At 37.6% G+C, this 17,508-nt stretch overlaps 1 protein-coding gene across 1 annotated transcript in view; it reads right to left on the bottom strand.

Moving 5' to 3' along the window:
* RRAS (RAS related) overlaps window positions 1–343 on the bottom strand; it is a 28,299-nt gene extending 27,956 nt beyond the window's left edge. The window contains exon 1 of the mRNA XM_072427312.1: window positions 310–343. The gene's annotated coding sequence lies outside the window, so the exon portion shown is untranslated. The remainder of the gene's footprint in view (window positions 1–309) is intronic.
* Between the last annotated feature and the right edge of the window lie 17,165 nt (window positions 344–17,508).

The raw sequence follows: 17,508 nt of genomic DNA, 5'->3' as shown, positions 1-17,508 counted from the left end.
CTCATATAAGCAGGAGTTGTTTTCCAACGTTTGAAGAACCCAACAAGCGCAGAATTTCTATTCACTTTAGGGAAGATTCACACTAAGACATGAGCAGCAACAGGACATTCACATGCAGGTACAAAGGTGTGTGGGCCCCTATACAAAATTCTACACACATGTATGTGTGTTTATTATTTATTTCTAACGATACATTTCGATACGTATGTGTAGATATAAATGTAATAATAAAGTAATATATTTAGAATAGTAAATGACGTTTATAAAAGCATTCATTTGCCGGGCAAAGGTGCTTTCCTGGCCTTTTACCTGGCGAAACTCTGAAATACATCATCAAAATTATTCTCTTTTGCTAGATCAGACTCAATACCGAATACTTTGTCCGCTTTCCTGAATTCGCAGTGTCTCAGAATGCGGCGACTACGCAACGTATTGGTTGGCTGATGACTTTTTTCTCACTGTGCCCCGAACCTCCTCCTCCTCGTCACTTCCCGCCGATCGGGGAATACCCTTGTAGACCACATGACTTCTCTCCCAGGGCGGCATTCAGGAATGTCTCATGTCATAAACGGTTGACCACTGTCAAGTACCCTGTGACCCACGTGCCTTTTTAATTTTGAAACTAAACAGACTTGCAAAATTTTAAAAAATACAATAAAAATTACATCAATGAAATAAATGTTTAAATTATATTAAAAGTTATGGGACGCGTTGGGCTTTAAAGGTCCCAGAGCGATGTAGCGGCTGCACCCCCCTCTCTTCAGGCCTGTTCACATGCATATTCAGGTGTGCGGTTTTGTGCATGTAGGGGGCTTTATTGCTATTTGTCAGACTTTATTTTTTTCTTTTGGTTTCTATACAGCACACAATAATGCATATTGATATCAACTCACTATGAAAAACATTATTTTTTGCTTTGTCCTTGCTTTAGAACTGCGCAACCCAATGTATTAGGTGTGAGGAAGCCCCACAGTGCACAATTTTGCACAAAACACAGTTTGTAGCATGGCACCCCAGACATAGTTATTTCTGTTCAAACAGGCAATGTACATTGTGGTTCTGTGTCTTAAATTGTCACTACTTTACTTGTGTTTAATAACTTTATTCTCTCACTTGTGGCTTCTCGTCTTTGGGTCTGGCGCCCCATAGCTTCTTCTTTAGGGCGACTTGTGATGTGGTTGCAGGCACTGACATTACTGCAATGTAGGTGTGAGTGGGGATGCCACAACCTGGAATGTCCCAGAGAAGAGCACACTGTCTGATCACTACTATATACATTTGACATCAGTTGTGAAAGTGCCGGTAAACAGGGGAACGTCAATCGATGGTAAAAGTGCCAATCCCACCAGCTAACCTCCAATTTTTTAATTAAAGCCATCTGAGTTGTGACATTATTTTAGTCATGTGAAGAGGCTCTAAAGGCAAGTTTTTAGAGGCACTCATATCAATGCAATGGGTTTTACTAAATGAACACATATTGCAGTTTGTGTTGTAATATGTGGTGTTCAGCATTCAAATAAATAGCCTACCAAATGCAACACAATGCAAAGAAATATAGAGCATGCTGCATTTTGTAAAGAGCACTGCACAGTCAAATGGAGCATTAGCAGTGTGATCTTAAGGTGTGTTTGCGGTGCCAGGAACAAGGAATGGCAACCCAGTGCACTAAGGCAAATGTCATGCGTTACCATTGTGTTAACATGTGCATTTCCACAGTGCACTACTGTGAACAAGCCCTTAGACTTTGACACTTTGTGGAAGGTAAAATATTGCAAATATGCAGCACCATCTTAGAAAAAAAAGGAAACCTCAATTATTGCAATGTGAGTAGATTTACATGACATATCTTTTTACCAGGGGTGTAGTCATAAAAAAAGAAGAGGGGGCACAGTACTATCCATGGCGAGCGTGCACGCGCATCATTGTTATGTAAATGTGCCCGCTCCAATACACCCCTGCCTATGTGTCACTCAAAGGGGAAAAAACTTCCTCCAGAGTGAGGTCATGATACCAGAACCTGCCCCTTCTCTAATCACAGGTGTGAGCCTGTGATAGGAGAATGGGCGGGATGTGTTCCCCACAACCCACCCACCGCCCTGAGCCTGCAATTCCAAACGGGAGGCTTTGCACGGTGCGCCCCCCAGCGGGTCCTTTTCCTGATCCCGCAGGGGGGTTGACCGGCCAGAGCCACGGACCACCAAAGAATTCTTTGCAAAATAGGAGTGCACACACGTGCCTATTGCTGAAAAAAAGTGAGGGCATGGCGTTCCCACATGTGCCCGCCCCACTACACCCTTGCTTTTTTACATGTTATTATAATAATCTTTTTAAGACTGCCCATAGTCATGAGATGGCTTTTTCTGCGCTACAGGCCAATTCTCTAGTTATACAGAACACATAGTTGTTGCATACAGAGTAGTGACTTTGTGATACGCTTGCAAACTACAATACACAGTAGCAAATAATAATATTAATAATAAATCATTTACTTGGTATTCAGGTAACAAAGGTTCACATGCCAACTCTGTGCAATTGCTTGATTACTGTAAAATGGCAAAAAGCCATGTAAAAAGATCATTTATACAACAGAAAAAAAATTAACTTCCAGACCGATATTTCTTTCTATTTCAGTCTGTTGTTAGGACTGCCAGTTACTAAAACTGCGCATGATTTTTATTAGACAAATAATTGAGTGACCTGAAATCACACTTTTTAAGTCTTCCATCTCATGTCTAACCTACTGCGGATAATATGTAGCTGCTTCTGCACACGACTGGCTCCATATAAGGTGGGCTGAACTGGCTGTTAGTACAGCGGGACTTTTGTGAAAAATGGTTCCCCCTGGAACGTGACATAAAACATCCAAAGGGTGTAATACTGCAGCTTGCCAACATTCCCATAAAAGCAAGAATGACAGGGTGCAGGGCTCGAAACAACTAATCAAAAAACATCTCTTAAAGGGAACCTGTCAAAATAATTGTTACCTTACTCTAAGTGTTGGTTCTGGAGCCAACATCTCATTATGGGAGGTACTGCAGGTGTAGTTCCCAAACTAACTAACTCTAACTTTCAAGAGTCAGGCAACATGACAGGTAATGGCTGCAAAATCTGGGGTCAGTATTTATGAAACAGGGAATCACTGATACTAAAACAGAAAGACCTGGAAGAATATCCACAGGGGAACAAGGAGGAACCCTAAGATCTTTTCATAAAAGGACCTTACAACTGCAGCAGCACATTAACCACAGAAATACATTGCCATGATTTAAAAGGGTCTTATCCCTGCTGAAATACACTAGTCATGTTTTTACATCATGAATGCTTGATATATACACATTAATGTATTCTCACAAGGTAGTATATGTGGGCTTATGATGTCTCCTGATTTATTTGCTTGGAATTATATGTTTAAAGTATAAAACCCATTACAGGGAGAGTCTCAAATCTACTCCATTTGATCTGTTCAATATACAATTGTTTTGTCATTTATGTGCATAAAATATCATTTGACCCTGCCAGAAATCTGTTGAGTTTATTTCATGTGCTATGCCTGTGCTGCACTTTTATCAGTTCAGACATTGTTCCCAATTATCTCTGAGCTCCAAATGATCCCTCTCTTTTTTTTGGTTGAGGATAGGTGAAATTCCTAAATACTTCCTATACTTTAGTGACAATGCTGCTCCTTTATACAGTTGGTACAGTACAATGAGTATTGTTACCCTAGAAAAAGGATTAGAATGTGTTACTGGCAGGATCAGTGATCACTAGGTTAAAATAAAGGAAAATGGACAAAATATAAAGGAAGTTTTGCAGCCTGCACATCTAAGGCCTGGTAAACTGTTTTTGGTCTAAGATGACTTTAACTTCAGTACAGGTTCACTTTAAATATTGCTGTCCCACCATCCATTATTTATATTTAAAACAAAATTGTAAACTCAGCTCTTGGAATGTATCACGTGCATCAAATGGTAAGAATGGAGCAATGTCCTGAATGTTTTCCCTAGAAGCTGTTACTCACAGCTTGTAGTATCAAAAAGTCCCTCATTGTTTCCTATATCCATTTTGTTTGTGACTCACTGACTATATCGGAACCTGGAACACTACTAGATAAAACGTTATAACAAGTTCAAAGTTAGTACTGCTTGAACTTGCCTGTGTTTGATTAGAGAGCTGTTTGGCCAAAAATAATCAAATTTTGAGCATCAGCTGGAGTTAAACTAAAGTTTACCTTGTCAACTACTTCAGGGAGCAGCATGGATTTTGGATTTTTGGGGGGATAGCATCACTGTCTAAGTTACACCTCTAGGATGTATAAAGAATCTGGTACAGTCAAGTGAAGGTTCATGTATTACTGTGCATCCAATGTCCTGGCTGTATGTGGCTATAATTATCATAATGGCACTTGTAGGCCAATGGAGTAGACATTAGGGATAGAAGGGGCAGTACCAAACATCGCTTTTTACAGACTGATTACTTTTTTTATAATAGGTTTCTTTTGTCTATGGACAATTCAGTAAGAGTAGGGAGTAGGTATATGTGTATTGTTAAGATTAGTAGGAAGACTCTTTACAGCTCAGGAAATGTGAAATCCCTGGTGTTCTGTATAGTTAAATGGTACCTCTGCATATAAAGCAAACTAAAGCAACAGTGCCCAGTTGTATTATCGAAATACAGAAATTTACAATAGGCCCACACAGACTTCTCACATCAACTCCTTACCACAAATGGTTAGGGCAAGGGTGACCCATCACCTGGATTAAACATATAATATCTAATATATTTTATCTATGCTATCAATATATGATATATTACTGCCTTCTCAAGCAATCCAACATAATTTCCTTTGCAGTCTATTGACATTCACCTTCTTGTTCTTTATATCTCTCTTTCTATTTTCCCTTACAACAGATGTGGTGAATAGCAAAGGTTATGCAAGGCAAAGAAATGAAAACATGCTTGTATCATAGGAGATGATTTCATTCCTGGTTCACACCTGCCCAGGTATGACATGGTATTAAGGATATTCCAATATATCCCCATATCCTGACCAATGTCTGCTTTCCCCTTTTAAATGTTATCTGAGGAAATAAGTAAACAATTATACAATGGATTACCAGCTGATATAGTGTATTTGGACTTTGCAAAAGCATTTGACACTGTACCCCACAGACGGTTAATATGCAAATTAGGGTCGATAGGTTTAGAAAAGTCAATCTGTAAATGGATAGAGAACTGGCTTAAAGACTACATCCAGAGAGTAGTGATTAATCATATTTAATCTGAATGGTCTAGGGTTATTAGTGGTGTACCTCAAGTCTCAGGGTTGGGACCTCATTTATTCATAAATGATATTGAGTTTGCGATTAAAAGTACAATTTCTGTGTTTGCAGATGACACCAAATTATGCAATGGTATTGAGTGCATACAAAACGTCTATAAATTAAAGCAGACCTGGATATTTGGTTGGGCAGCCAGATGGCAAATTACATTGCATCTAGATAAATGTAAAGTTATGTATTTTGGGACTAACAACATGCATGCTTCATACTGTCTATGGGGAATACATTTGGGAGAGTCACAAAATGGAAAAGGATCTGGGGGTTTTGATAGATCATAGATCTAATAATAACATGCAATGCTAAGCTGCAATTTCTAAAGCTAGCAAAATACTTTTTTAGTAAGTGGAATAGACTTTAGAGATCTAGACCTAATCCTACCCATTTACAGTGCATTAGTCAGATCTCATCTGGAACATGCAGTCCAGTTTTGGGCACCAGTTCACCGAAAGGACATTATGGAACTGGAGAGAGTGCAGAGAAGGGCAACTAAACTAATAGGAAGAAAGGGGGAGCAAAGATTACCTGAAGTGTAACTCTCTATTCTCTCATGAGAAGGTGTATTTGAGTGTGGGGGGTGAGTATGATCACCCTATATAAATGGTTCTTATAGAGAACTTACTTTACAATTATTCAATTAAAGATCATTACAAAGGACAAGGGGGTACTATTTGCATCTGGAGGAAAGGAGGTTTATTCTTCTGCATGAGGAAGGGATTTTTTTACAGTAAGGTTTGTGGAAATGCGGAAAAGGACATCGTTTTAGCACATTTTATAGATTGCTTTAAGAAAAAGCTGGATGCACAGAACATAACTGCGTATTAAAGTTTTAAAGAAATGACATCAAAGACTGTTGATCTACGGAATATCTGATTGACTCAAGGGATCAGAAAGGAATTACACTTTCTAAGGTTTTTTTGCCTTCCCCTGGATCAGCTATGTAAATATAGATTTATCTGGAATATGCTGGTTTCTAGCATGTTTTTTCTAGTGCTTCATTTTGATGGACCTTTGTATTTTTTAAAACCTGACTGACTATATGTAACTATGTAACTATTTATTTTAATGCAAAGGGTGCCCATCATATTTTTATGGATTGATTTTTTTCAGTGTCTATATATAAGAATGATACGTGATTTCTTTCGGTAAAAGTTGTAACAATGGGTACATGTTGTTGGGAATGGAGTTAAAGAAGATCTTGGAGAAAAAGCAAGATATAATTATTTAAACAGTATTGAAGGTCATTTACTAAAAAAGTACTGCACAGTCTTGGAATGATTATATAATCCCTTTGCATATGTATATTACATTAACCTGACCCAGCTAAAAATGTCTTTGGATTCAGAACCTAGAAGAAGACCAAGAGAAGATGGAAGTGCCAACAAAAGAAGGGAGCACCAAATAATAGCTCTGGAGGGCATTGACAGGTAAGTCTGCCATAATGTACAAATATACCGTACATACTATGTTCTGGGGGCACAATTCTGCTTTACCCTTGCACCCCACTTGGCAAAAAATAAGTTAAAATATATGTTCATTCTACTTTATTTTCCATCAGCTTTACTGCAGAGAGAGACATCACTGTCCTCTGGCAACATCCTGAAGAGGAACCCAATTCTTGCATGATGTTCAAACATGGTTCAAGTGTCAGTTTTTGTAAGATTTACCCTACTTGGCATTCTCAGTGTCTTCTCAGTAGAAGGATAATGTAACCAGCCTAGCCATCATGGGTGAAAACTAGGAGAAATGCAAAAATATATTAAATAGGTTCCTATATGACTACACGTTTGTGCCTTTTTGTGGCTTGGATGGGGGGAGAACTGATGTTCTTATTGTAAGATTGTTATTAGCTATGTTAATTAGAATTTTAAAAGTCAATTTTCTGGATAAAAAGCTGATCTTTTTGTTCCCAGTCACAAACCTTAAACAAGCATTAAACTAACAGTGGGGCACATTGTGTGGCCATTAGCTTAAAGTGGAACTAAAGTCCCAGAATACGGGATAGGTGAATCGCATGGGTTTAGTTAGGCTTTAACAGCTGAGTAGCATACATAATCCCTCAGTGATAAGTTCCAGAAAAAGAGTGATTTTATGGGTTCAAGTTCTTGTAAAATGCATTTAATTGCCAAATGCATGAGCTCAAATAAAAAATGTAGTATTTGACAAGAAAGGCTGCATTTTACCTGTCTGCAGTCCAAAATGTACATTCATAAGACATGCTACATCCAAGGAAATGCATCAAAACAATCCTCTAAACCGCCATGTGCACTTTCAATGTGAAATAAACTGACCTGAAGTTTCAAACACATTTTTGGAGTCAAATTACCTAATTTAAGTTAAACAGATTGAAGTATCATTACGTTTATGGTCAGCATAAAAGTGATCTGACTTCTGAAAACAGAGAGTTGAATGGCTGATATGTATATATGCTCTTCAATAAAAATGTCTAAAATTTAAAAAAAAAACAATCACTCCGAATTTTGTGGTATTTTAAGTATATACAGACACTGCTGCAAATTATAAAATAGAATATCTTAAAACACACACAAAAATCTCTCATGGCACCGTCTGCTTCTTGTTTGCAGAATCATGTTCAGAGAATTCGCCTTGGTCTAATTTAGTGAAAGTGAGTGTATTTGTGTTACATTATACCTATGGTTGTCTGCTGTGAGGAGTTGCAGGCCCTGGTGGACCCCTGTAGACAAAACTCTCCCAGGGGAGGTGTAACTATGACTCCATACATTCTTGGTGTGTGTGCTGTGTTCAGGAAGTGACTCACTGCTCCAACACTCCTCTTTAACTGATCATTAGCTACATATCCCATGGAACTTAGTGCTGGAGGCGGAAGTCTTAAATCTGTGCACCGCACTGGGTTAATCCTGCATACTCTTCCTGAAAACCACCCACACATGAACTGTGTCACTAAAACAAGGATGACCCAGCCTGTGCAAACATCACACAGCAATGAAGGGCAAGTGTATACAAGAGGGTCATTGTTACCTTACCCTGAATAGGTTACATACCTGCTAACTGGTCCTTTCTTTTCAAGATTTTGTATTTTCAGTTTAAAGGAAATAAATCTTACCACGTAAAGTTATATATTCAATAAATGTGGGCAGGTAGGTTCTTTATTGCATAAAGCACAGGCGATGTCTCTTCTGTAATAAAGCAAACTTACTTGCCTGTTTGCAGTTGCCTCTCTATATTATACATTGAGCTGTGAATGCGTGCAGCAAAAAAATGTTGTTTGGTATTTTACTTTCCTTTAGCCAATAAAAAGAATCATTGACGTGATTACAATACAACTCCATTAAAGCTACTGCATGGGTCCATAAATTTCTTCAGGTATATAAATCCTGCCTTTTTTCTGACATTTTAGGGTTTTTTTCACAATACTTTTCTAGCAGAACATTAGCTTTTCCTTGTATCTTGAATCCCTGCAATGCAACTTCTCACTCATGTTACCATGTTTGCGGGCGAAGTTGATTAAGAAAAGCTGTTACTTGAATCTGAGAACTCACATTTACCTGGATTCTGTTACAGTTTATGATTTATGATGAGTAAGGATAGTGGGAACCATAGGGTTCAGCCAGCAGTGCAGCAAGGTGCAGGCATTGTAAGTAATAAAATTGGAGATACGTAAAAGAGGAATATCCAGGAATAAATACTAGTCCAATGGTCTTATCACTTCTTATAATTGGTCCATATCTCTTGTAATGAGAAATAGGTTTTACCATGGCAATACAAAAAATGGTAGTAATCTATTTCCAATATTCTCAAAAAAATCATTTTCACAGGGACTGAAAGGATTCTCTTTAGGAAGTTTATGTACCTATAACTAAAAGCTTTTATAGTTTTGAATTTGTCTGGTGAGGAAGTAAATCTGTTGGGTTTTATTGCTGTATGTGTCCCTGTTTTCACTCTTTCTAATTGTACTGATAACAATTATTACCGGACACCAACTATTATGCATTTCCCTCACATTGGATAGATATCCTCTGACTTTATGTTATCCATAGGAGAGAAAGTGAAGTGAAGCCACCTATGGTACAAAAATTGCAGCAGATACTCTATCCAAAAGGAAATTTCCTACTCTGAAAAGCTGAACATTTTATGTTTGATTTTCTTCTTTCATCATCCTATTTATGCTATATTATAAAAACATTTGGGTCATGGGGGACTAAGAGAGGCTATGATAGGTATCTGCATTGTGGCAAACGCTGGCAAAGTTTCAATGATTTTCTGTTACCGGTACTATTGCTTTAAAGCTCTTCAAGAGTGGAGCCAGTTCTGCCATTTCTCTGGATAATGCTCAGATCAATGTCAATAAAGATTCAGATGAGATTATAGAACACAGATGCTGGGGAGAGGTAGTTACATATGGCTAAATGATCATCATTATAATTAAATAAGGATAATTTGACTGTCTGCTGATGTCCATTGCTGCAGGCCAGCAGCTCTTTTTCAGTCTAATCCATCCATGCTAAGGATTTACTGAATGCAATATAAAGCTACAAGCATCAGAATATGTACATTAGAAATCCAGCTATACACGATGCAATCATTTTTTAAGATTTAAATGATCATTCAGGCATGTAGAATTATTCAGTGATTGTAACTTTGATAGTATTTTTAATCAATTTTTGGGGAGAATGTCAAATATTGATCTGGCAAGGCATATTTGATCATTTAATTACCCATATAATCAAATATGGAACAAATGGACTTCATATACTTTTAGTTAGCCTCTCAAATGAATTAAAATTATTCATAATTATGATTAAAATATTGATTGCATATTATCATAACTTTTCGTTTTTGTTTGAAAATTAGACATAAGTTCATCAAGTTCAACCACAAGGCAAATAAACATCTGATCTTTATCTCTGACAAAAATGCAATAGATATAGTTGATCAAGAGGAGGAAAAAAAAGCCTGTTTCGATTTGCCACAACATGAAAAAATCCTTCTTGATCCCCTGAGGACAGATTCCAGATGATATCTGACCAATGCTTTGTACAGGGGCAGGATCAGGTCTCGATCTCTGATCTCTGCAGTCTTTTCCTCTTTTAATTCAAAAAGTACTTTGCTAGCTTTAGATATTGCACCTTGTCATTGCATGCTGTTATTAGGTCTATGATCTACCAAAACCCCCAGATCCTTTTCCATTTCTGACTCCCCCAAATGTATTCCCCCGAGAGAGTATGAAGCATGCATGTTGTTAGCCCCCAAGTGCATAACTTTACATTTATCTATATTAAATGTAATTTGCCACTTCAAACAGTCCAATCAAACAGTACATCCAGGTTGTAGATTATAGACATCCTGTATGGACTTAATTCCATTACATAGTTTGGTGTCAGTAGTAAATAGTCAGTTTTTACCTTGGCCAATTGGGATTAGATTACATTGCAATGGAAGCATGAATATAAATAGCAAACAATCCGTTTTCAGCTAAGGACATTTAGTTAAATAAATCTCTCGCCCTAATAGAAGGTTATTAATACCCTCCCCGGTGGTAATTCCGAGTGTGACTCGAAGTTAAAAACCAAACTGAAAGCAGTAACCCTGAGTCACACTGGGGGTATTATAAAAGGTAAAAAACAAACACTTACCTGGTCCCATTGGTGTCTTCCGGCGTCTTCCAATGTCCTGCCATCCTCTGGCTGCGTCCTCCTGAGAATTTCAAATTATTTTGTATTGCATTCAGTAAATTATATTATGATTTTGTGTTTCAAACTTGATTATACTCATAAATTTTCATGAAAAACAATGTACTGCTTTTAGACCTATAAATCTGGACAAAAATGAACTGCCCAGTAGGTTAATAGGACAGTTTGCCCAAACGTGATATTAAATTATATATAAAGTGTGGTAGGCTCAAATAATTTATGGCTTCTTATAGGTCTCAGATTCTCCAAAAGTGTAATATTGTAATATATGCTTATAACTGACTCCTAGATACCAATTCGATAGGTAGCACTAAGCCAAACATGTGGGCATTGGTTGGTTATCAGTAGCACACATCATTTGGGCCCAACGGTGGAAAAACACCTTTTTGTCCAGTGCACATGTTTACCTTTGTGATGCCAAATCATTGTTTTAAAAATATACTACTATCTTTCCCCTTGTCCCACAACTGTCAGTGGGCAGTACAAGATAAAATACAATTTGAGAAACATATAATTTTACCAAATACCAAAATGTAGGTGTGGTAAACATAAGGTTTGTATGAATATAATTGGCCAGAGTTGCTATAACGGCCTATACAGGCATAAAACAACTAAGAAATGATTGCTATTTGAAAAAGTGATTATCTGATTGCCTTGGAATATTAGGTTTCTCAAGGCAATGGAGTTTTACTTTAGAATACTGTTTATTCCTGTGGGAAATCAATAGGTTTCATCAGCTTATGACAAGTACAATGTGCTGAAATCAGCACAAGAATAGCTGGAGGAAAGACGATTTCTTCATATCTCATCATGCATACACCATCACATAGATAGACAGAGGCTGGGCTGGCTGTTTCACGTCACAGTTGTACACATTCAATCCCTTAATTTTTCTGCTCTTTTCCTTTAGTCCAGTTTTATGTCCAGAGTGCATAGGGCATCCTGCCCACATTTATTTTATAAGGATACAGCAAACATTAACGTTTACCTTTTTGATGTTGTGTATGACCTTATCAGAAATATTCCACCTCCCGGCTATTTACCTGCCCAGCTTGGTGTTGGTTGGCTCTCTGTCTGTTCAAGCACAGAATCATACAATTGCTCTCACAGCTTTGCTGTTTAGGCCAACCATGCATGGCCATGTGCTCTCAGCATGATAAAGCCAGGCTTCATTTTGTCCAAGGCATCAATTTACTCGTCTGTCATCAGCCATCTCCACTGTACTACCCTCCTAGGGTTCTAGGGACCAACCAACCACCAACAATGCTTCTGTCTTAGTATACATAGTTGAAAGACTTTATTAAGTTATGGTGAGACAGAAATATTCCTAAAAGTAGGTGACCTGTAATACTATTTTGTGGACAAGATGGCAACTTGCTGACTCAAGATCCACAGACAGTGTCAGATCACCAAAAGGACTCAGGATGAAATCCAAAGTAGTTTATTCAAGACTGGTAAAATAAAATGTATTATTGTAAATTGTAGTATTAATGTAATATTATTTTTGATTGTAAAAAAGCATTATGGGATCATAAGCCTTCTGACTCCCCAAAAAACATCTAAACTCAGCAGGAGTAAAAATGAAGGTAATCAAAATGCATGCAGATATCAAAGTGTTTAACTAAGGGTTGTACTACAGGGACAGTACAGGAAAAAGAAAACACAGCTATACACCAAGAGCACAAGACATCACACAATAACAGGCTGCTGTGGTAGCATACATAGAAAACGTGTAAAAGGCATATTTAGCCAATAAAAAAATCTTTTTACACAAATATAAAATACAAATAACACTGCTGTAAAGTCTATTTACAATGATTTTAGGGTCAGCATTATCATTTAACTATAAGAATGTTTGAGATTATGTTGTGTATTGTGCACATAGTATTTATTAACAGTTTCATAGTTACATGTCACTGTAGTATGTGCTTGCACAAACAATGCCATCTCTTAATTCTAATAAATGTGCTTTCGGAAATTATACAATTTGGCTTTGACTTCTGCAAACTTTAATATATGGTCTGTAATTAAAATAGTAAAATTGGCTCAGCTCCCTGCAATTCAAAATAGAACAGGCAACTAACTGCCTGAAGTATCAGTAAAGTAATAATGATTAAACAGGAACTGTATAGTCATCATAGCTACAACCAGGTGATTTTCCTTATCAGAAATCACAGTGATAGTGATCCTTGTAACTGTGCTCACACACCCATGTCTGAGCTAAGGGGGTTGGGTGGCTGTAAGGCATAATGTGACTCATATACCGATGGAAGAATGAGTAGACCAGGTAACACCACTCACAAATCATACATTGTGTGGGCAGATTGTGTAGCTACCCTGGGTGAGGAAGGCTTTTATTTCAATATATCTGGCACACATCATTATAGTACAGTTTGTTTTTAATCTGAACCTGTGACAAACCTGAATGTGTATGAAAACCCTGGGATTACCTTCTCTTGTTTTCAGTTATTATTCTATAATAGGAACAAAATGAAAAAAAGGTTAAAACCATTTTGTACAAACAGAAGTTATATGGGTATGATACACAGTGCTTTTACAAAATAATTGTCATTCAGTTAGTTTACATTTACTGGAAAACTCTTCTAACCACGACACAAAGGTGCTTCTCTCCATTAGGGTAAGCCCTGATTTGCAGAAGAGGAGGAAATGTGTTGCTGCACACAGTTGGCCTATAGATCAGAATAAGGCGCAGGAATGAAAGAACCTTTCTTTCATTTCAGCAACTTGTAACAGTTTAGTCCACACAGGTGGCAATGAAAGACAACAGGAGCTTTTTACATGGCCTTGGCAGCCCAGCCCCAGGGAATAGTATTCTGCTTCTGGAGGCTTGCACAGCTAACATTGTACTAGGTAATTTGAAGGTAAGAAAAGAAACTGTCCAGAAAACACATTTATTAATACATTTACATTTAATAAAATATAAGCTACTACCACATATCTGAAACCCCAAGTTCACCCATTTGGCACTATGTGAAGATATGAAATAACTTGCCTGACCCTTCCTATCCTGGCATTTTAAGCCCTGCCATTGCCCTATCACTGTGATCAACATCCTTTCTGGCCATCTGCAAGACTTTGCATAGTAAATACTATCCTGAAATACTTATGTGTGTTCGATTGTTTTCATTTTTGTTTTTGTTAATAATTGATTTTTATGTGATTCCTATATGTATCCAAATGTGTTAAGCTAGGTAAAACACATGCAATAATTGTCATTAGAAAATGAATAACAACAGCATGGTGGCTCAGGGGTTAGCACTCCAGCCTTTGCAGCGCTAGGTCCTGGGTTCGAATCCCACCAGGACACTATTTGGATGGAGTTTGCGGGTTCTCCCCATGTCTGCATGGGTTTCCTCCCACATCACAAAAACATGCAGTTAGGTTGATTGGCTTCCCCTAAAATTGACCTTAGACTATTATTATTATTAAACAGGATTTATATAGCGCCAACATATTACGCAGCGCTGTACATTAAATAGGGATTGCAAATGACAGACTAATACAGACATCGCGGGATCGCGGTATCGGGTGAGTATGATTTTTTTTTATTATATTTAACATGTATTCGGTGTATAAGACGCACCCACTTTTCCCCCCCAGTTTTGGGGAAGAAAAAGTGCGTCTTATACGCCGAAAAATACGGTAGATTTCATTCTGATTGGTGGATGTGACTGTACTGGCATTGAAAGGCAGCATGGAGGATGTTCCAATGGCACCATGTGAATTCCAAAATACAGACAATAATAAGAATGAACTGATGCAGTAGAGCATAGCCCATGAAAAACACAATTGCTTAGAAAGACTTTGCATTGCCTAGGTTGTTTTTTTTAGTAGGTACTAGTAGTTAACTTTTACACACAGAATAGTGGACCTGTGCGGGAAGTGTTTCTGCTTTCCACAGAAACTGTATGCAAAATGTGTACATATTTTCTCAGGATGCATCTCAAATTGTTTTCCTTAATTCATTTTTTTTAGTAATATTCTTTTGCAGTGATTAGCCATCCATACCACCTTACCTGAAACAGATTTAACTGAAAGTTCAATTAGGCAGTAAAACAAAGTAAACTTATACTTTGCAACTATATTGAATATGGACTGTTGACAATTTAGGATCTGGCTACACACATAATCATTAAAAAAAAGTTTGGCAGCTGCAAATACTTGAAATGATTTTTCTTAAATGCACCTCCCTCTAAATAGTTGCGTAGAAGTCCTGCCAAAAAGATGAGAAAGCAAAGGACAAACCTCAAGAATACCATTGAAGTTTCATGGATTGTAAAGTAGGACAGACCAGACCAGATCAGCATGCATTTATTTTACTGATTATCCGTCAAGAAAAATATTTTAAACTCTCCCCATCCTGTGCCTACTTGACATTACCAGGCACTTTTAGTTTGATCATTGCTACTGCAATCTGTGTAGAATATTTGTGTTGATTCTTAAAAGCTTCCTGCCAATTCTACCAATTGATGTACAGTTGATGATAAAGTGTCATTTCCTGAGTGATTTTCCCTGAAGAACATTGCACACAATGATTAAATAATCTTTTTAGATGTTTATACAAAGAAAATATATTAAATAAAATGAAAGTGTACTGCCACTTTGGACACCCACACACAGAAACACTACAAAACTTTTACCAATCTCTTGTTCACATTGCTTTTTTAACTCAAATTAAATAACTTGCCCAGATTCAATTTGATCCACGTTTATCAGAAAAAACAAAGCAAAAATAAAATACTTTTTTTTGTGTTTACTGTTTGTAACAGGTTTTAGGTACTATGCACTTATTTCCCTAGGTTTGGAGTTGGCAATCTGAGGGACCTCTTTATAAAGTGAGCATAAAGGGGGCATTTCGATTCCTAAAAAAAAACTTTCAACAATCTCCCATGACCCTTTCAAGGCCAGATTGTAGGGAAAGGGTCCTGTACCTCAACTATGCAGCTCTTTATTGTTGAGGGAAGGCAAGGGCATAGTCAGGATATTTAATGGACAGGCAGGGAAATCATATGTAGCTGCCTTAATCTCTTTTCTGGCCACCCAGACTCCCTACCAGAAAAAAAGGGTCTATTTAAAATATTTGAAGGGAATCAATGTCAATTTTAGAATGAAAATTAGAAAACGTACAGCTTTAAGGCAGCTTTAGGACTATGTACAAAACTTTTTGTGGATCAATACATTTAAATGCTAATAAGAGGCTTTTCTACTGCCAGGCTTTAAAAGTTATTTTACTGCCTATGAATTAAACTTTGAGTTGTGGATAAGCCACATTGAAAAATGCTGCAAAGAAGTATGGCGGTTCCATAGGCAAAAGGGGTTCAACCAGGTACTAGCAAAGTACCAGGTACTAGCAAAGGAAATAGTTGTCATCCTTTAACAAAATGTGCTTGAGTAAATACCTCCATGGTAGGTTCACCAAGTATAATTTAATGTCCCTACCTTGGTTGAGGATTAAGCCAACTTTGGAATGAAGCCAGTTAACCTACCAGTATATTTTGGGATGTAAATGGAAACTGGAGGAAACCTATGCACATTCAGAACCTATAAACTCAATGCAAATAGTGTCCTGGTACAATTCAAAACTTGGACCCTTGTGTTACAAGGCAAATGCAAGTTACTGAGCCCATCTTGACCATATTGATACTGCTTATTGATGTTAAATGGAATGTGTAAATACATCACCTTCACTGAAATCTGCTCAAGAAGGTAGAAGGGATTATTAAGTGACTGTATAAACAGGTTTGTTTATTAATCTACCATAGTAGAGGTCTATGGTAAATCAAAACCCACTTGAAGAGGGTTGAATGCAGGTCAATGGGAAGTTAACTACAGGTCAAATGCACATGCCAATGAATGATCTCAGAAACGTCCTATATTATTACCATTGGCACAGGCCCTGGGAGAGCTATGAGATTGAGTTAATCATGATGTGAACTAAAACTTCCAGGCTTCCATTTCCAACTAACTGGCTTTTTTGAGGTCTGTTTTGTGACTATATATATACCGGTATATAATTTTTTTTCCTTTTTTTCAGTCAGTGTTTCTCAGCTGGGTCCCTGCAGAAGTTGCTGAGGGTTCTTCAAACAATCTGTTACTGTTAAAGTCAGTTTAACTGAGACCAGTGATATTTTTAGCTATCTGTAAGGGTGATATTCTTCCTAATGACCAGCAATGTAAGAGGCATTCTTCCCACTGACTACCATATGGATATGGTAATTATAGGAGGGGTTCCCTTAAGACATAAACGTATTTTCAAGGGTTCCCCTATACTAAAAAGGTTGAGAAAAGCTGTGCTGGTGAGCCTAAATCAGGCAGCTAATAAAAGACCATTTAGTTCAAAAGTGTAAGATGTAGCCACTATTTTGGAGAGGTCCATACACAATGCCCCTGATTCATCAATGAAATCCACGCTCGCTGGAAGCGCGAACGTACGCGCGGCCATCGATCGCGGATTACCGCGGTCCGGACTCGAGTATGCG

The sequence above is a fragment of the Pyxicephalus adspersus genome, chromosome 11, assembly GCF_032062135.1.
Source record: "Pyxicephalus adspersus chromosome 11, UCB_Pads_2.0, whole genome shotgun sequence".
NCBI lineage: Eukaryota > Metazoa > Chordata > Amphibia > Anura > Pyxicephalidae > Pyxicephalus > Pyxicephalus adspersus.
Note: the sequence above shows the minus strand (reverse complement) of the source record. Positions and strands in the feature narration are given on the sequence as shown.